Source organism: Macrobrachium rosenbergii, chromosome 29 (genome assembly GCF_040412425.1).
Source record: "Macrobrachium rosenbergii isolate ZJJX-2024 chromosome 29, ASM4041242v1, whole genome shotgun sequence".
Lineage (NCBI taxonomy): Eukaryota > Metazoa > Arthropoda > Malacostraca > Decapoda > Palaemonidae > Macrobrachium > Macrobrachium rosenbergii.
Window position 1 is genome coordinate 6,920,751 of NC_089769.1, and position 19,163 is coordinate 6,939,913.

Here is a 19,163-nt window from a genome sequence, read left to right on the forward strand (position 1 = left end):
AAATACAAAAATACTTATTGTATTACGCTTCTACGGTCACGGTACGTGTGTGCGTATTTTTTCTTCTTTTTGACAAGTCCTTGACAGAGGCAGGTTGTGGGCAAGCTCCTCTGAAGGACAAAAACTGGATCCCTCCAACAGGAATATCAACAGGAATGGCTTGCGCAAAAAACAAACGCACACACAAAAAAGCCCATAAAGTAGGCGTCACTGAATATCATCGTATAATGCTACCTTCTTACTTCAGTAAGTGGGCTTAACTGAGCCTTCACTTTCCGGCGTATATTTGTTCAGTATTTGATTATTCGTAATTTACACAATCAAGAGGCTTTGCTTTAGACTTTAGACTTATGAATATATGCTCTCATTGAACTGATAATGGGAAATAGGATAATTAACTTTGTTTTTTTAGCATTCTACATTTTCTCTATACGCAACGAGTTGAAAAAACTAAGGAATTTTTACTTTATAATGTATAAAAACTTGTAATTCCGTTGGAAAACGCACAGTTCGTCAGACGTTCTATTCGTTTAAAGAAAATGGTCAGAATTTAATCCTGAAGGTTACATTATGAGAAAATGCCAACCACTTTCTTAGTTTGCTTCAAATTCTGAAAACTTGGGACTGTTTTTTTGATTGTCCCTTATCTAATGTTTACTGGAACGGTTAGCAAAGCCACTGGGCTAATTAGCTGCAAAATTTAGGTTAGGTGCCTGAGCCTAACAACAAGACTACTTCCTGATTTTTTCAAAGATGAATAATCACGTATTTCTGGACATCTTCTGAGACTAGAACTACCTTTCGCATATTCCATATTTCTTGTTTCGTTCGCTCATGTTCCTTTCAAATTTACATTTGTAGTGATTTGTGATTTGCAAGATTGTTATACATACATACATTCTTTCGTACATAGCCTATATACATGCAAAAATACATATATATGTATATATATACATATATGTACCTGTTATTTTGCTAAATGGAAAATATTACTGACATTTTTTTGTAAACCTACGCCATAAACAAGCTAAAGCAGTTGGCACTAGTTGTGGTTAGTTTCCAGAAGTCAATGTCCAGCCCAAGGAACTTAGACTCACTCATGGTCAGCAAGCTTTAAATTTCATTTTGCCTCGTAAAAACTTTAATTTCGAAGCTCTTCCCAAGGATATACAAAAGAGACTACATCGGACGGCCTAATCCTGACCAGACTTGTCATTCGAATCTACGAAACTGTTTTTCTGTTATATAAATCTGATTTGCATTTTCTTCTTACGTAATGCAAGTTGTGGATTCCACAATAAGCTGTAGGTCCCGTTGCTAGGTAACCAGTTGGTTCTTAGCCACGTAAAATAAATCTAATCCTTCGGGCCAGCCCTAGGAGAGCTGTTAACCAGCTCAGTGGTCTGGTTAAACTAAGATATACTTAACTTTATCGAGGGGTGTAAGGCAGAATATTTTGCTGAACGTTTTGGTGACAGAAAACCTCAAATTTTCCTTAATTTCCAAGTCAGTTGTTTAAGCTAGAGGAGATTCTCATGATGCTTTTTGATATCAGCTTGACTTCCAGCAGTCTTTGAGACAGAAGTTATTGAAGTTGGTAGTTTATTTTTTATCAAAATGAAGTTTATAATGCTATTCTCACTCGGTGAAGTTTTAACGCTTTACTTTGCTTATTTTGCAAGCTGATAATGAAAAGAAAATTTCATTATCAGTGTGTGAGTATCTTCAATTCATTCAGCTCAAGTAACTTGTGTTTTCACATAAACCAATATCTGGATCTTTATTCGTGCATGTTGTCAGTATCATTAGAAACTGGTCAAAAGCAGTATTTGAAATAAATGGTATGGATATCGTATATGATGGTAGAATAATAACTGATCTTGCTACTAAATTCAATGAGTCTCAGACCTCGCAAGAACCTAGATCATAACTCCACAGAACTCAAAGTCCCTGAGACTGGATTTTTTCAATGAAGAACACACACGCACACAAATATGTTGATTTGATGTGATGTGGTGTGTTTTCCTAAGAGGATTTTGTCAAAAACTAAGAGGCATCTAGTCCTTAATATACTGTACAGGAAGCAAGGACATGTACAATAGTGTACAAAGGAACTGGGTTGTTTGTCGTCTTGTTAACTGGTGAAGAGCCTTCTATATTGGTGTTCAAAGACACAGATCTTTTCGACATTTTCTGCACACGACACTGATTCTTAATTTAGTAGATGAAGTATGATTATGTTAGTAAATATTTTTTTGTTTTACAAATACAGCCATCCCACATTATAGCAAATGTTAACATTATATATATATATATATATATATATATATATATATATATATATATATATATATATATATATAATCATGAAGCTACAAATGTTGTTTAATATCCAATTCACGCTACTTAGGCAATATCCCCGATGGGGAATTATCTTGTTGGAAGGTACTTTGTCGGGGGATCGAGACCCGGCGGAACCGAACCATTTATCACTTATAAAATTCCCTTCGGTAATAATTCCCCATCGGGAATATTCCCGAAGTAGCGTGAATTGGATATTTTAAACAACATTTGTAGCTTCATAATTGTATGTAAATCACGGTGCGATAAAATTTCATATATATATATATAAATATATATATATATATATATATATATATATATATATATATATATATATATATATATATATATATATATATATATATGATACAGGACAGTTGTAAGCAGAATAAGGCAACAGTCGCAAAGACATTCATATTTCAACTGCATCAACTGCTAAATTAAGGATCGATGTCGTGTGCAGAATATATCGAAAACACGTGTTGCTTTATACACCAATACGGACGGCTCTTCAACAGGCAGTAAGACGACAAATACTCCCGTTCCTTCGTGCACTTACAAACCTGTAAAGAATATTTTAAAGGCTAGAGACCGCGTAGTGTTTGACAAAATCCTTTGAGGACAACGCCATCACATCGAGTTAGCATATTTTTTGTTTTATTGTGCTTTGGTAAAAAAGGTCCAGTCTCAGGGACTTTGAGTTCTGTGGAGATAGGACCTTGCTTCTTACAACGTCTGAAACTCATTGAATTAAGGTGTGAGATAACTTGGTGCTTCACCGTCATATTAGAATTTTCATATCATTTATTTCACAGCTCACGGGAAGTTTCATCAAAGCTGATAAGTCTAAAACATTGTATCATCATCAGTTTGCCAAATAAGCAAAGTAAAGCATTAAAAATTATATATATATATATATATATATATATATATATATATATATATATACATATATATATATATATATATATATATATATATATATATATATATATATATATGTGTGTGTGTGTGTGTGTGTGTGTATGTGTGTGTGTGTGTAAATTTTATATATATATATATATATATATATATATATATATATATATATATATATATATATATATATATATATATATATATATATATATATATATATATATATATATATATATATATATATATATATATATATATATATATATATATACAGAGAGATAGATAGATAGATAAACATATATAGGATACGTGTATGTGCTTGCCCATGATTTTGTTTGTAGATTCCTTTGTCATTACATTCAGAATCAAGTTAATATGGTGCTTATGAATTTTAGTTCATAAGAAAGCCCATGCTTTCTTAAAACTAACTTGTCCACCTTCCAAATGTTCCAGGCGTTCGTTGTCAGAACTAGCTATCTAGTAAGGCCTAAAGTCTGTTAACTTGAAGCATAATACCATGGTAACAAATACAAACTCAGAACCTTAAAATCAGAACTTGAAGGCCTATATACCAAGAGGGACAGATTTAGAAGAGGAACTTTCTCACAGCCTAGCCAAAAGGGGTATATTCTGCACACGTTGGGTCCACTTGTGCCTCCTTCTGTGATATTACCACCAGCGTTCCTCTATTTTTGTTTTGTGACTTGTCGAATTAAAGCTGTAGCAGTAAACTACAATTCGTAAGGGGAAACCTTTGCAGCAGCGGAAGCCAAAATTGGTTATTTTTGAACTGAAATCACCATTGCTGGGGGAAAGATGATTGAGATAGTCTCGACAATTCATCGGGGAACTGAATTTACCATTGCTGTGCAAATAGGAATGAGATATTCTAGGCAGTTCATCGAAGAACCGCAGGATTTTAATAAATCAGAACACCCATTACTGATGGATTCAGCAACCTGACGATAGTCTGAAGCCTGTAGTGTTTGAACTTATATATGCCTTAGCATCTAAACGACCAAGTCCATTTTGAAGTGGGGTCATTCTAAAAAGGAAATTTAATCATCGGGAAGGTAAGAAATTCAAAACTTTTGGAGAACAGCTGTTGCTCAGAGGCTCAGAACTGTTATTTCCCACGCACATTGTCAAAACCAGCCCTCTGAAAAATCCGGTCTCAAGAAGCTCCCATCACTTGCATACAACAATTGTCAATGAACAATTAAAATTTTGATGAGTTTCACAGGAACTTTAGCGTTCATAATCCTGGCAAAAGTCGTAACTGATCTGCCGCCATATGATAATCCTTCGATCTCTCATTTTAACCTGATAGCTCATAGAGAAATCTCAGGTCCAACAATTTCTGAGGGATGAATTTAAAAATAATTTTCGATGAACATTAGGTACATTGTGAAGGATTCCCACAAAAAAAAAAAAAATTCAGACATGAGATTCTCCTTTTATTGTCTTATGAACGGTAACTATCGAAGGGAGGGGCCGTTTGGCTCAGCCCTAAGGCGAATCCTAGCTGCCCCGAATCCTGTCCTGTGAGTGCTATGAAATCCTGATTTGTATGGGTAAAGGGTGGGAGGAGTTTGTTCGTAGAACCTACTCAACAGTAACCAGTTTGGGGTGGGGGACAATTCTCTGGGTTATATAAACCCCAGGTCCTCCTGAATTCCTCAGCATAAGGCTCTGACCTCTGCAAGGAACCAGAACTCAACTGCCAAAGTAAGTACCTTAAAGATTTTCTTGTAATCCTTCCCTTTTGTGATAACAATGTGAGGTAAAATTTTATACAACTGTTGTTTCGTGAGTATGTTATAAAACTTGTCAATTGTTGATAAAACGTTCAAATATGTTGTTGTTTATTGATCAACGTTTTCCAGTGGAAGAACTTTAGTTTTCGTCTTTCGTGATTATAACAAAACTATTTGTATGTTTCCTATTACTTCTGGCAACTTTTACTCTATTCAAATCTAAAGGTTGCTTTGAATTACCAGCTGTGAAAGATGATTATTATTCAGCATTTTTCCATTTTAAAATTCACGTCTTCCACCAACATTAGAATGGAAGGAAACCACATAATAATATACAAAAGTGATGTAATTATAGTGGAGGGAAAACAATCCTTTACGATTATGACTGAACAGATACAAGATCCTACATAATCGTGATGACTTAAGCAGTCCCATATAAATAACTATGGAGTGTTCCGGGCAGTCCCGTATGAATAACTATAATGGAACACAAACACAACCATACTAAGGTAATTATGATGGAAAAGAAGCAACACCCATAAAGTTTCATGGAGTAAAGTTTATTGTAATGTCTCTCCGATTACAGATGCGTTTTGTGGCCCTTATAACCTTGTTATGCGTTGCCTTGGCAACTGCGTACCCTCAACGAGTCCAACAAGCGGCGGCCGCTGGCGGTCAAGGAAACCAGAGGATCTTCGGAAACCTCCTCGGAGCCGCTGCTGGAGCCGTCCAGGGATTCCTGAACCCTCATAGCTCCTTTGGTCACGGAGGATACGGAGGATACGGAGGATACGGAGGATACGGTGGTTATGGTGGTTACGGAGGATATGGTGGTTATGGAGGATACGGCGGCTACGGTGGATATCCTTATTATGGTTGATTCTCCTTAAAGGAATTTTTTTTTTTTTTACTAAATCTCTCTCTCTCTTGTGTTCTTTCGATGTAGGGTCTTGAGGCCATTCACTTCTCTCTCCGAAAATTTTTTCTTATTAAAAATAAAAAAATTTATCTGTTTTTCTTTTAATTCCTTTGCATTCTCTGAAGGAATAAAAACTATATATATATATATATATATATATATATATATATATATATATATATATATATATATATATATATATATATATATATATATATATATATATATATATATAAATGTACAAGAGAAGTGACGAGACAATTTTTAATCTCACATTCTCACTTCAACTGTTCATTCGTGTAAGAATATTTTGTGCATAAAACTTCCACTAAATTAACCCTAGCAACTACACCTATGGCCCATTAGCAATATGTTGATCCCTCTGCGCATAAATCTTCCTAACCTCCCTCCAAACAATGCTCTCGAATTGTATAAAGTCCCTTTTCGTCAAACTAATCATCACCCATTTTCTCCGCATTATCCAGATCTTCATCTACGCAAACTTTTCTATCATTTCTACGTATCATTCTGTTCTTCTTGTGCCTAATCTACCATGCAATTTATTCAGCTTATTTATCCAGAAAACATTAACCTTTTTTAGCCGTCATTCGTATAAAACGTTCGCATTTCACTGCCATTAAGGAAAGCTGTTTCAGCAGTTGTTTCATATATATGCTAGTCGATATATTTTACCTGTTATGTGACCCACCCTCTCTGCTGTTCGATCGCCATCCATTGTAATTAAACACAAACAACCGTGGGTATCAAATGCTTCTAATCCTCTGCCATCCATCCTGCTTATGTGTACTCTCATCCTCTTATCCTGCTGCTGTTGCAAACGCTTTCAAAATCATCCATTCACCATCTGCAGTTTTCTTTCACTGTCGCCTAGCATCACTATCATCTAACGTCCTTCCTCTGATCTCTCGCGTCACTTCTTTCACAAGGATGTATACAAATATAGACACGCTTACACACACACACACACATATATATGTAGCCATATATAAATATATGTATGTGTACATACATATATACATATATATATATATATATATATATATATATATATATATATATATACATATATAATGCCATCTAATTTAACTAGAACATAACAATGACAAACAAATACCCGACCACTCCTCTCTGTTTGTCATTATAAAACTGGAACTCAAGGTCAAGTAAGTAATTAAAAGAAAAAAAAAACTAAAGTAGCTGTAGTATGTAGGTAGATAGAGCGTAGCTGGAATGTGCTACATTGATTACACAAAGGATAACAAAGAACGCAGAAGATACAGAATGACTGATGTCTTGTTCTTTAAAATTAAAAACAAATGTAATATCGTGACACTCCTAAGGATTGTGGTAACTGAAGGTGGTTGACAGATTCAGTAACAACACCTTCATGAATGTTAAGAATAAGAAAAGACTAAAAACGATAATAAAAAAAAACTAGTTTATCAAAACAAGAGAACGAGAAATTCCCCCCAAAACTAGATTGATCTGAGAGGCCATCGAGAGGCCATCGCGCTGCAGCAAAAAATAAACAAGAAACAAAAGCACGAACAAAGCGGACAGTAATCGTTGCCGTATTTATTAGTCCATAGCCGTTCGGTGAAGCGGGGAACTACGTTGTGCCTGACAGGAAATAAATTCCAGATGAGAAATCCCCAATATTTCTACTACATAACAGGTGGCTGAGAATTGGGGTTGGGTGGGGGCCGGGGGAAGAGTTTAGCAAGCTCATCAGACTATGAATACCGAATACTCTGGAATCCCCCGTCGCCTGGGTAAAAGTGGGCGGAGCCTGTCTTCTGGAATCTAGCAACCAGTTCGGGCAGAAGGACAATTGTCTGGGTTATATAAACCTTGGGTCGTCGTTTGTTCCTCACCATAAGACTTTCAGATCGACAAGTAGCCAGCTTCTCTACCGCCAAAGTAAGTACCTATACTTTATGAAAGCTTCGTGGTATTCTAAGACTCATGATGCTGTCATAACGTTTGTTATTCAGCTCCGTGTAGGAATTTGCACAATTTAACTCGAAGTTGATGAAACCGTTTGCAACTTTGCCGTTTCTCGGAGCTTTGGCTTGGAAGTCAGTGAGCTCTCAAGGTACGTTCTTTACTACTCGTAGGTTTTAATCCATATATTTCTGACAGAAGTTGATCAGCATATAAAGACAAAATCGAAGCTTAATTATCTGCCAATTTGTCGCTTTGATTCTGTGACTGCATTCAACGTAGGCCCAGAATTAGACCAAATTACGAACTGAAGTCTCCTTCATTTAGCAATATTTAGTAAAGAACGTTGCCTATCAACAGAGAGCGAGACAGATTGCTTTACTTATTACATAAACATGCTTCTAAGACCTCATTTAAACGACGCTTGCAGTATTTTATCAGTTCAGTCGGTAGAAGTCTAGAGCTGTGGAAGTTTCAGTCTGAAATATGGAAACTAATATGTAAACAAATCCTACCTCATGAAACCTTTATTTAAATAATGAGTGATGATACCAAATCAACATGTCGTATCGTATACTGTTTGCTCTCTCTCTCTCTCTCTCTCTCTCTCTCTCTCTCTAACTATCAGTATCATAAATATCTATTGCTCTCCAGATGACTTTGAATCATTCATTCATAGGATTTTGCCCGTTGCAGTGAAACTTTATATACACTGTTTTTCACAGATACAAAAATATATTAAATCAAAAGAGGTATAGACTGGGAGGTTGCGTTGTCATACTGATTTCATGCGTTATGTTATGAATACTGATTTTAAGATTTAACAAAGCTCTCTCTCTCTCTCTCTCTCTCTCTCTCTCTCTCTCTCTCTGCAGATTTTCTTATTCCCAATGTCTTTATATAAAATAGCTCTATACTATAGTTTGTATTTTTTCATGAAGAATAAAGCAAGGAGTTGTAAAAGGCAAAGACAAGATAAACTAAATGTTTCGAAATTCAGCACATCTACTGTTCCTAATGGGCTAGTTTCCTTTATAACCCTTTCTACGATTTACTTTTTCTTATAAATAAGCCTTCATTTGTTTCTGAATTCTCCAGAGTAGCTCATTGTTTTATACTATTCTTCATAGTATTGACAAAATGACACACAAACAAAATTCTACGTGAATAAATGCTATTAGAAACGCAGAATCCTAAGCAAGAGTGAGAGAAGAGAGACCCAACTTCTTACGAGGCCTGACAGAAGAAGAGCGCGAGAATCCAACTGGAAGGCGTTTCAGCAAAAACAAACAAATCTGTTAGGATAGACAGCGCCCCTTTAACACGAATATGACGAAGAGACAAACCCAAAAGACAAACATTTTGCAAAATGCACTTAGAAATACAACGTCCCATTTACACGAACATGAAGAAAGACAAACTCAAGAACACGAACATTTTACAGAATACACCAGAAATCCAGCGTCCCGTGAACACAACCATAACGAAAACAAAAACCCAAAATACTAAAATTCTACGGAATACATTAAGAAATGCAGCGCCCCATTCACACGAATATGACGAAGAGACAAACCCAGAATACGAAAGTATTTTACAGAATATCTTCGACGTTTCAGATGCGTTTCGTCGCGCTCATCTTCCTAGTGTTCGTTGGCCTGGCAGCAGCCCGGCCTCAGCAGGCGAACAGAGGAAACCAGAGAATCTTCGGTAACCTCCTCGGAGCCGCCGCTGGAGCCGTCCAAGGATTCTTCAACCCATACGGCTCCTTAGGATACGGAGGATATGGTGGATACGGAGGATACGGTGGATACGGTGGATACGGCGGATACGGAGGATATGGTGGATACCCTTTCTTCGGTTGATTATTCTGGAATGATTTGACTGCTTTTTTTCTCCTTCCCAAAAAAATGTTTTTTTTTAAATTACTGATGAATTTTCTACATCTTCAGTAAATTTTCTTTATTTTATGTTTTAGTTTTCTTTTTTTTAACCTTCTTGGCTGAAATGGTCTTGTCGATGATGACTGCTTTATAAAAAGAAAAACACATATATATTTAATCTATATATACTATATATATTATATACTGAATATGTAGATCAGTAAAAAAGATAATAATGATTGAGCAAGTAATTAATGCCTCCAAAGGCCGGTGGATCTAAATGCTATTTAGATAATAATATCAGAAATAACTAAAAAATGAAAGGATCATTTTCAACAGAAACATTTGGATAAAATCTAAATAGTGCCTGAATCAACAAGGCTTAAAAGTTGTATGAATCAGTAATACATACACATGCATATATATATATATATATATATATATATATATATATATATATATATATATATATATGTAAATGCTGTCTGGCGCAGACACTGGTTAGAGATTGTAAATCTAATATCGATTTATCTTCTCGGAAATGAAGCTTAGTGTCATTATCATCACCATCGTTCCTCAAAAGCCCGACAGATGGCAGCAGTACCAGAACTAAGGCTCTGAAAAGCGCTAATTCTAAGCGATGAAGGCACCTGCCTACCTTCTTTAGCGAATGACCTTGAAAAGTACGAGCAACCCAACAGTCCTTGGGAGGGCAAGTTTGGTTTGACAGCCAATAATGACCTTTTGCAATTCGACGCCATTAAATCGCTCATTTTATAACAGTCACCGACTGTCCTAGGGGGGAGACGCGCGTAAGAAATGTGACTGAACCACCCGAGGTGGAAATTGTGGTTTTCAGCAGAATTTAGCAGACAGTATATCTCTACGAAGCCCATTGGTTATATCCCTTCTCCTCCTCGAGCGGAAATATTCACTTATCGAGTGATGGAATCTCCGGTGGAGTAGCCCCATAATTCAGAAATAATCTCACCTTACGCTCCCTCCAGCTTGTGAGAATATCAGTGATATGGAGGAGAATAATGGTCTAGAACATAGAGTTCTCGCTGGTCGCTACCAGAGAGGTAAAACTGGTTTTTTGTCCTTTTTGCCATCTTTGAAGGTTAACCGAGTTGTCTAGTTGTTTGGTTTGTTTACGTTTTGTTTATTTTGTTGCTTTGTTTAACGGTTGCCTTTATATATATATATATATATATATATATATATATATATATGTGTGTGTGTGTGTGTGTGTGTGTGTGTTTTGTGATGTAATAGCAAGCCTTTACTATCATCATCATCATTCAACCAACCAATTTAGAACTGAGCCCCTGTTTGGTAGTACCACATCAGTATTACACCAAATTCATTCTGAACACCGACAACCTAACACTTTTTTTACTCTCCCTTCACCATTTCTCTCTATATTGTCTAATTATCCGAAAATTCCCTTCTCCTTATTTCCATGTTCCAAATGGTGGGCCTTCATCTCTTCATTTCAGTCCTTCGCAAAGCATTGGCATTCAGGAAATTTATCTGAACAGTTTTCCTTTTGGATTTTTTTTTTTTTTATTTACAGTCAGTAACCACGACTCAGTACCATGAAGGAGATTTGCTTAAATAATAACCTCAGTCAACCTTGTTTTTGTTTCTCTTGACATTTTTTTTTTTTACATTTTACTATCTATTCCGTGATTTGCATCTTCTCATACTCTTCAACTTTTGTAACTTTAACTCATATTTAGGTCAAGTCATGTCAAGGGCTTTATTGAAAGGTTTTCAGTACTTTTGCTAAACTGACATATTGCATAATTCCTGAGTACTCTGTCCTTTGTATTGAATGTTTCATTACAGGTTTTGCACTTCATATAAATAGATTATAAGTTTTTACGTCTCACGAGGGTCCAAATATAGTTTTCTCTGTTAAATGAAACTTGTCTCATCACAGTTCCATAGAAGGGAACCTATTTTACGAGATGAAAAATGACCAAAGATAAGTTTGCGACCTGAGGGCCGCTGGAACTATGGGTACTGAACGTCACGTGAATAAGACAATATTTTAAAAATTCGCTGTGTTCCAGAGTTCTTCACGCCAGATTGTTACTCCTCTGCCATGGAACAGAGGTTTAGAAAGTATGCTATATAATTCAAAGCAGCAATTAAAGAATTTTAGAAAGGGAGAAAGTACTAAAAAAAAGTTGTTTCCTGATCACATATACGGAAATTATGAATATATTTGCACTTTAAAATAAAAATGGACTTAATTACTTTATACGTAGAAGTTTAAGAAAAAGGTGCTCAGCGCACGCTTGAAAGTAAACTAAGAATAACTGAAAAATTAAAATTATAGCAAAAACGAGTAGAGAGGGGGTGTTTATTTCCTTTCTGAAAAAGCTTATATGTGGAAAATATTTTACCTGAATTAACATTAGAAAAAACTTGAGACAATTTCTTTGATAATGCGTTGAGCCAGAAAGAGACTGTATATGTATTCAGTATTAATTTGAAAGTGTTTTTTTGCTTGTCTAAGAAACAACCCTTAAATCCTAAATCCTAAAAGAACGGACGCAATGACCCTTCGTACAAGAAAGAAGTAAACCAAACCAGGAAGCATCAGTATTATTTTGGTTTTAGCTCAGATGACGCACAAACTGGTTGTAGCACATTTTTCATTTTTATTTTTATCAGAATAAACCAGTATTAAGACTTCACTTTAACCAAAGGAAGTAATTTCCACTGGAACCCGATCTTCTTGTTTTGTGGTTCTAGATTCCTGAAGAACTTAGTAAACCCAGATTTTTTCCCAGACAGGGATATTTTTTCCTACTATAGAAGGGTATCACGGGGCTGAGTTTTGTAATGTTTTGGCGTCTATTTATTTTTTTTAAGATCAAGTGGAATTTCAGGGGAAGATACCAAAGAAAATTTTTGTTTGTATGTGGATGGAAATCGTTATATTACATAAATATAAATATATATATTCATATTCATATATATATGTATATATATATATATATATATATATATATATATATATATATATATATATATATATATATATATTGAAAATCTATAAAGCTTCTGCTCTGGGTTCTGATGCATGCAATACAAGCAAAAACTGGCCGTTATCACTTCATTCGCCGCGTTGCCGAGAACCAATAACGTACTGATTTCATTCAGCAATTGCCTTTGTCATTCCTATTTGCTGAGAGCGAAATTGTTAAAAGATTTAACAGGTTAATCAGCAGCTGAGGTATCATTATCATCCCCGCACTGCTAGGACCTCATAAGAAATTATGCAGTGATGAAATAAATAAGGCAAAATTAATGATAACGCTAAAATATTCCCAACCTACGTGTTAGCGCAATGATAGGCTCACTGGCCTCTCTTGAGCAGTGAAAAACAGCGCAGATGTTATCACCATCAAGAGGCCATTCTTCGTCTCAAGAGCTTACGTAACTTTTTTAAAATGCCTGTCATCTTCGTATCGATTAATCAAGCGGTTCCTTTGAACTCCGAAAAGCTAGGTCGACCCGACTATGAAATGATGGTTATCTTACATATAGACATCAACTATCTGTATTCTTGAACCGTCGGCAAGAGCCGTTATGGAACTCATTTGTAGTTTAGTAAGTGCTGGCTAATGGAACTATTTGTTCACATTGAAACAATGACGTTCGGGAACTTAAATTGCGGTTTATGTAAGCTTAACTATAGACCACTGGCAATTGTTTTGGCGAGAGAAAAGTTTACAGCCCTCTTTAAATGCTTCTTTTTGTCATCAGTTCATAGCAGTTTTCATAGTTTTAGTGTCACTGGTGTCATTTAACGAATTTTATCAATAGCATCTGAAGTATATTTGAGAAAATTATTTTCAAACCATAATTGGCTTAATTTACTCAACTGATATACTTTTAATATATGCAGGCGGGAATACAACTCTAATTTGATGTACAGTATGTTCCAGTGTGATTTGGGAAACTTTCATCATGTTTCTGAATTCTAAATCCTTTGTGAATTTTATATGCAGAATTTAAAACCCAAACTAATGCCATGACATTCAGTTTTCCGTCAAGAAATTTTTTTTTGGCCCTTCGGTTTTCGTTTTGACTGGCTCTGATTTTTTTTTTTAGATTTCGTGGTTAATTTTGAAATTTTTTGGTAATTATAAAAAAGTAATTAATTTGGTTTTCTTAACTTGGTTACTGAACAAAAAAATCTGTATTTGTGTCTTTGTGTGAACAGTGAACGCAGGCTACTCTTTGCGTATACGTGCAATTCTGTCTGAATGTCAAAAGTAACATGAAACTTTCCTATATTTTAACGCTCATTGCAATTTATTCCAATAAATTCCACAGATATTCCCACAAATTCTCCCGACAACGCAATAATGCGCTGACTCATACGAACTCCGGGATCTATGAAATTCCTTACGCAAGAATGTCAGAGCGGATATATAAATCTCGTTTTGTGTTCGATTTTCGATATCCCCAGGCAAAGGATGATATTTGAATCACATTTGGACACCAAATGGAAGTCCCCTAAACTTACCGCCGTATTTTGAGAGCCAATAAAAAAAAACGCGTAAAAAATATAGTTTGAAGGCTATAAAAATGTAAAAAAACAATGAAAGCTAGAAAAACAAAGCAACACAAAATATTAGCGCAGTTCTTTCACAGACTTCCTCAGGTCTTACGTATCTTTAGTGTGTGTGTGTTTTTTCATTCTTAGACGTTGAAAAACATAAAAAAAACTGATAAATCATCTTAACAGTTCTTTTTGTATCTTTAAAAACTAGGTTCTCGAATTTCCATCCATTGCCGTGTAGTTTCATTCTCGGGTGTACTCGTCCTCCTGAGATAAATTTCGATGTTGTGGTGGGGTATAATTATATACCTGCGAAGGAGGACTTGGGGTTTGGGGCTGATGGTCTTAACAGAACCAGTAGGGAAGACTCCTGGCCCTAGGCTAAAGGTTTGGTATGCCAGTGAAGCGCTCTTTGCTGGAAGGGAGGCTGGAAAAAAACCTTTATGCAACTGTGGTTTCCAGCTGAGGTTCCAATATTCTCCGCGTCCTTTTAGAAGACTCTTGTTTTGCTAGTTTTGTTTACTTCTCGAATACGTTGTCGTGTTTTGTTTTTGGTTACTGTTCTCGTTATATGTTTGTTTTCAGTATGAGGATGAAGAACATAGATTATTTTCTTTTATTCTCATACTTTACTATTAATACTTGTATTGTTTGCAAAGGCTGAATTGACTTTTTAAATGAACATTTTATTCTTTTAGAAACAGGGACTTGTGATCGTTACTCATTTCAGTTTGAACTTTAAAAGTTCCCTGATATTAAAAACAGCATAAGATATAGTAAAAATTTATTTCCAAGCTACCATATAATTCATCATGGATTTATTTTAATGGAGCTGTTTATCAGAGAGAGAGAGAGAGAGAGAGAGAGAGAGAGAGAGAGAGAGAGAGAGAGAGAGAGAATCGTTTTGCAAAGTGCAAAGAAATTCCATATTTATATAAGCAAAATCCAAGCAGCAAAAATGTATAAAAAATGAAAGGAACTACGACACAGCAGACATGATAACAGTCGCATTACTGCAGATTCATTCATAGTCGAGGATAGCAATTTACAAGGGAATTTGACAACTGACAAAATTATCAGTTTCCACAATCCCTCCAGCTATGGTTGTCCTACGTCTTCTTTAAACTTTTATTTCTCTTACCTGACTTCTCGACAGATTTCAGGGGTAATTTTACTATAACGTATGAAAGAGAGGAATCCTCGCTTTAAATATAAGCAAGATAATTCGCACTGATGGGCCTACAACAAAACTGCAAGCTTTATGAAAACAGTTACGTGTGACAGTGGGATTAAATTCAAACCTCATTCCACTGATGCTAATAAGTTTGGTTAAATGATAACTGGTTCTATATTTACTACCTCAATTTCTCTCGCTTATGGCGGCTTCACGGCCATTGGACATAAGTATTCAGTCAAATAAAATAATATAATTGCTGAATTTCTCAACCCTTGGAATAGAATATGAGAAAATGATAATCCTCGACAGTACGAAGTTCAACCTTGAGTGGGAATATATACGAGTCGGGTTCATAAATCGAAATGAAACAGGTAGGAAAATTACAGATATTTCTTCGAAGATAGAGACGAAGGACTGGCCATGGCTCATACATTATCTGACAGTTGGTAGGGTACGCACGCTACATGTTTTTTTATTTATTTAATTTTTTTTTAGGAACTAACAACTTGAATATCATACCCAAGCAGTTTCGTGCCTTAAATTCCCGTTTTCTTCTCATAAAAATATTCTTTTAATATTTCTTATGATAATGATATAGAAACAACCTAAAACACACTTATTGAAAATTTAATTAGATAGAGAAAATGTCTTGAAAAACAAAATGCTTCAGATTATACTGATTTGGGAGCAAGGAAAACGGAAAAACCACTCATTTTCATGAGATGAAAGTTCTAGAAGTCTAATTCTACCAGCTAGCTATGGAGTTTAAGGTCTGTTTGATTATGTAGTGTTAATTCTATTAAGCAGTTGATGCAATGGTCTGAGGTTATTTAGAGGTAATGTGCACATTTTTATATGTGTGATTCTTTTGAAGGTCCCAGAAGTCCTAATAAGACATCGTTTTAAATCGAATCATTTCAGTGACTGTTTAGAATGTAACCCAGGAAGCCCACTAATCGTCAATCGAAAATACTTAAGATATTCACAACACAATATGCATGCACTTAGCATATACAGAATGTATCAGTTTCATTGCAAATCATCCAGCTGTTTGAAGTAAATAAATAACAGAAAAAATATAAACAGCTTCGTCACTGAAAATTTCACTTTTATCAGTAACGATTTTCTCTTCAAGTTCACTGTTTAAAAACTAAATGTCGGCCTCTGCTTCAGGGTCAGTGGGACAAAGCGAAAATCACGAAATGGGTCTGAAAATATCCCTGCCATTACAGACAAATTTCCCTCCAAGTACCTATGGAAAAGAGATAGTAGCCATCCACATCCCTGCACTCATACAGAAATCGCCTCCCTACAAGAGGGGCATTCACCCACCGAAAGCCTCATGGTCAACAGGGCCATGTCATCGCAACAAAGCAGCTGTAAATTGCCACTTATTAAGACTTCAGTGGGATTACTTTTTAGCAACATAGCCTACAAAATAAATAAATAAATGAATAAATCAATTTCCGACGTCCTTGTCACACGCCTGTACTTCCATCAGAAGCTCTTCTGGCTATTTCCAGCAATTTCTGGTGAGTACTAAGAGGACTGTTCCGTGTATTTTGGGGGGGGATTTCTTATATCTCCCTAGGGAGCTTCTAACAGAGGAGCCTCTCTAAGAGGTACATTTTAGGATGACACTTTTGGTTATATCATCACCCCATTCCCTCCCAGTGACCCCACGTGAATTGGCACCACACTAAGCTTACCGCGGTATAATGCTTCTCGTACATGAAAGATACATCGTTAAGGTAATCCGAGTTTATGAACTGGAGACCTTTATGAATTAGCGTGAGCTGCATTAATGATTTTAAAGTAGTTTAAAATAATTCTGGTGGAACACACTGACTATTTCATTTAATTTTCAGCGAGCTTTGAAGCGAATATTTACTGCAATCAGGGCAACATTTAACTTACTTAAAATTAAATTCCCAGACTTTCAGTAAACAGAAAACAATATGAATGCAGGACTTCAAACTAAAGAAGTAATAAGAAAAACGCTACAATGATTCCTTATACGTTTCCAGAGTGATAAAATAATGTTTGAAAATCTTTGAAACTCAGTAACCTGCGACCTTTCAAAGTGCTTATTATGTACAAAGATTAAAATTCTGGGGATATGTTTCTTCTGTAATACACAAATTTTCCAGAACAACTTGAAAAGACCTTGACTACGTCACGAGTAATTTTCCATGACGTCATACCATAAGGGTACGCGTAAAGACGTCATACAACTATCATTATCTGACCAATCAAGATCGAGAGTTTTCAGGCTGGACCAATCAGAGTGCGCATCACTGACGTCATGGCTTATCCACCTATGGAAGGTCACGAAGACCTGTGACGCAATAACTGGCAAAGGTAATACCAAAACAGAACACCCGGATTTACCCGTGACGTATTTTGCACACTATTGTCCAAATATTATTTCCGATAATCCATTGTATGCGAAGAGAGAGAGAGAGAGAGAGAGAGAGAGAGAGAGAGAGAGAGAGAGAGAGACAGACAGACAGAGATTTGTGCTAGATTTGTAAGATTGCAGTCCTTTAATATACCCTATAACATTTCTCCTTGTACTTTTAATTATCTATTAAAAGTTATATCTGTTCAGTTATCAATTTGTTAATTTATCTTCGTTTTCCAATAACCGATCTCTTCTTTATATATTACCTATTATCTTCTATGATTTCTTTCAAATGAAAAACATATTCGTTGGAAGCTTGAATATCAAGTCAATGGCCCCTGTAGGCCTGTTCCATATAAACAAGGTTCATCCTCTGAATAATAATAATAATAATAACAATAATAATAATAATAATAATAATAATAATTCGACCATATGTGTATGTTTAAAATCACCATATGTTATATATTAACACCAAACCCTTACGTGAAACTTAAGGACAATTTCATAAACCTTAAATTCCTGTGGTTCTTCCGCCCCCTTATTTTTACCTCTTGCATAACACCGCCCACCATAAATCCTTGTGATTTTATTACCTGCCATAAATTTTGAAGTGAATCTGACATTTGCCGTATGTGGTTAACTCACAAGCGCTTGTATGGGTTTATTAGTGAGAGACAGACAGGCTGATAATTTATTGTCAAGGGCAGCTGTAAAAAAAAAAAGGCAGAAATGCTGGCGGAATAATTAATACGAAAATCTTTTTTAGTAATCGTTTACTGACAAACTTCGTTTATTTATCTAAATGCGGATTAGATGAATTAGACGAAATATTGCATTTATTATTATTATTATTATTATTATTATTATTATTATTATTATTATTATTATTATTATTATTATTATTATTATTATTATTATTATTCCACTGTTTTGGGTCGCAGTTGGATTGTAGACACGGGAAAAAAGTGTTCATTGCTCCGAAAAAATGTACACATTAAAATTCGAGGACCTCGAGGAGGTAACCATCACTTCACGTGGGTGAAACTTTAAGTAAGACAGGAGATGTTTCTAAGTTTCTCAAGATACCCTCTCATCGATTTTAATTTGACTATTGACCGCAGAGAGAGAGAGAGAGAGAGAGAGAGAGAGAGAGAGAGAGAGAGAGAGAGAGAGAGAGAGAGAGAATTATTCAGTCAAATGAACGCCTAATAG

The 19,163-nt window shown here is 35.4% G+C and overlaps 1 long non-coding RNA gene across 1 annotated transcript; it reads left to right on the forward strand.

The window, feature by feature from the left end:
• Positions 1–7,738: 7,738 nt before the first annotated feature.
• Positions 7,739–9,869, forward strand: LOC136854379 (uncharacterized). Its single transcript, XR_010857683.1, has 2 exons — positions 7,739–7,878; positions 9,519–9,869. It is a non-coding gene; the product is annotated as an uncharacterized lncRNA (long non-coding RNA).
• The last annotated feature ends 9,294 nt before the right edge of the window (positions 9,870–19,163 follow it).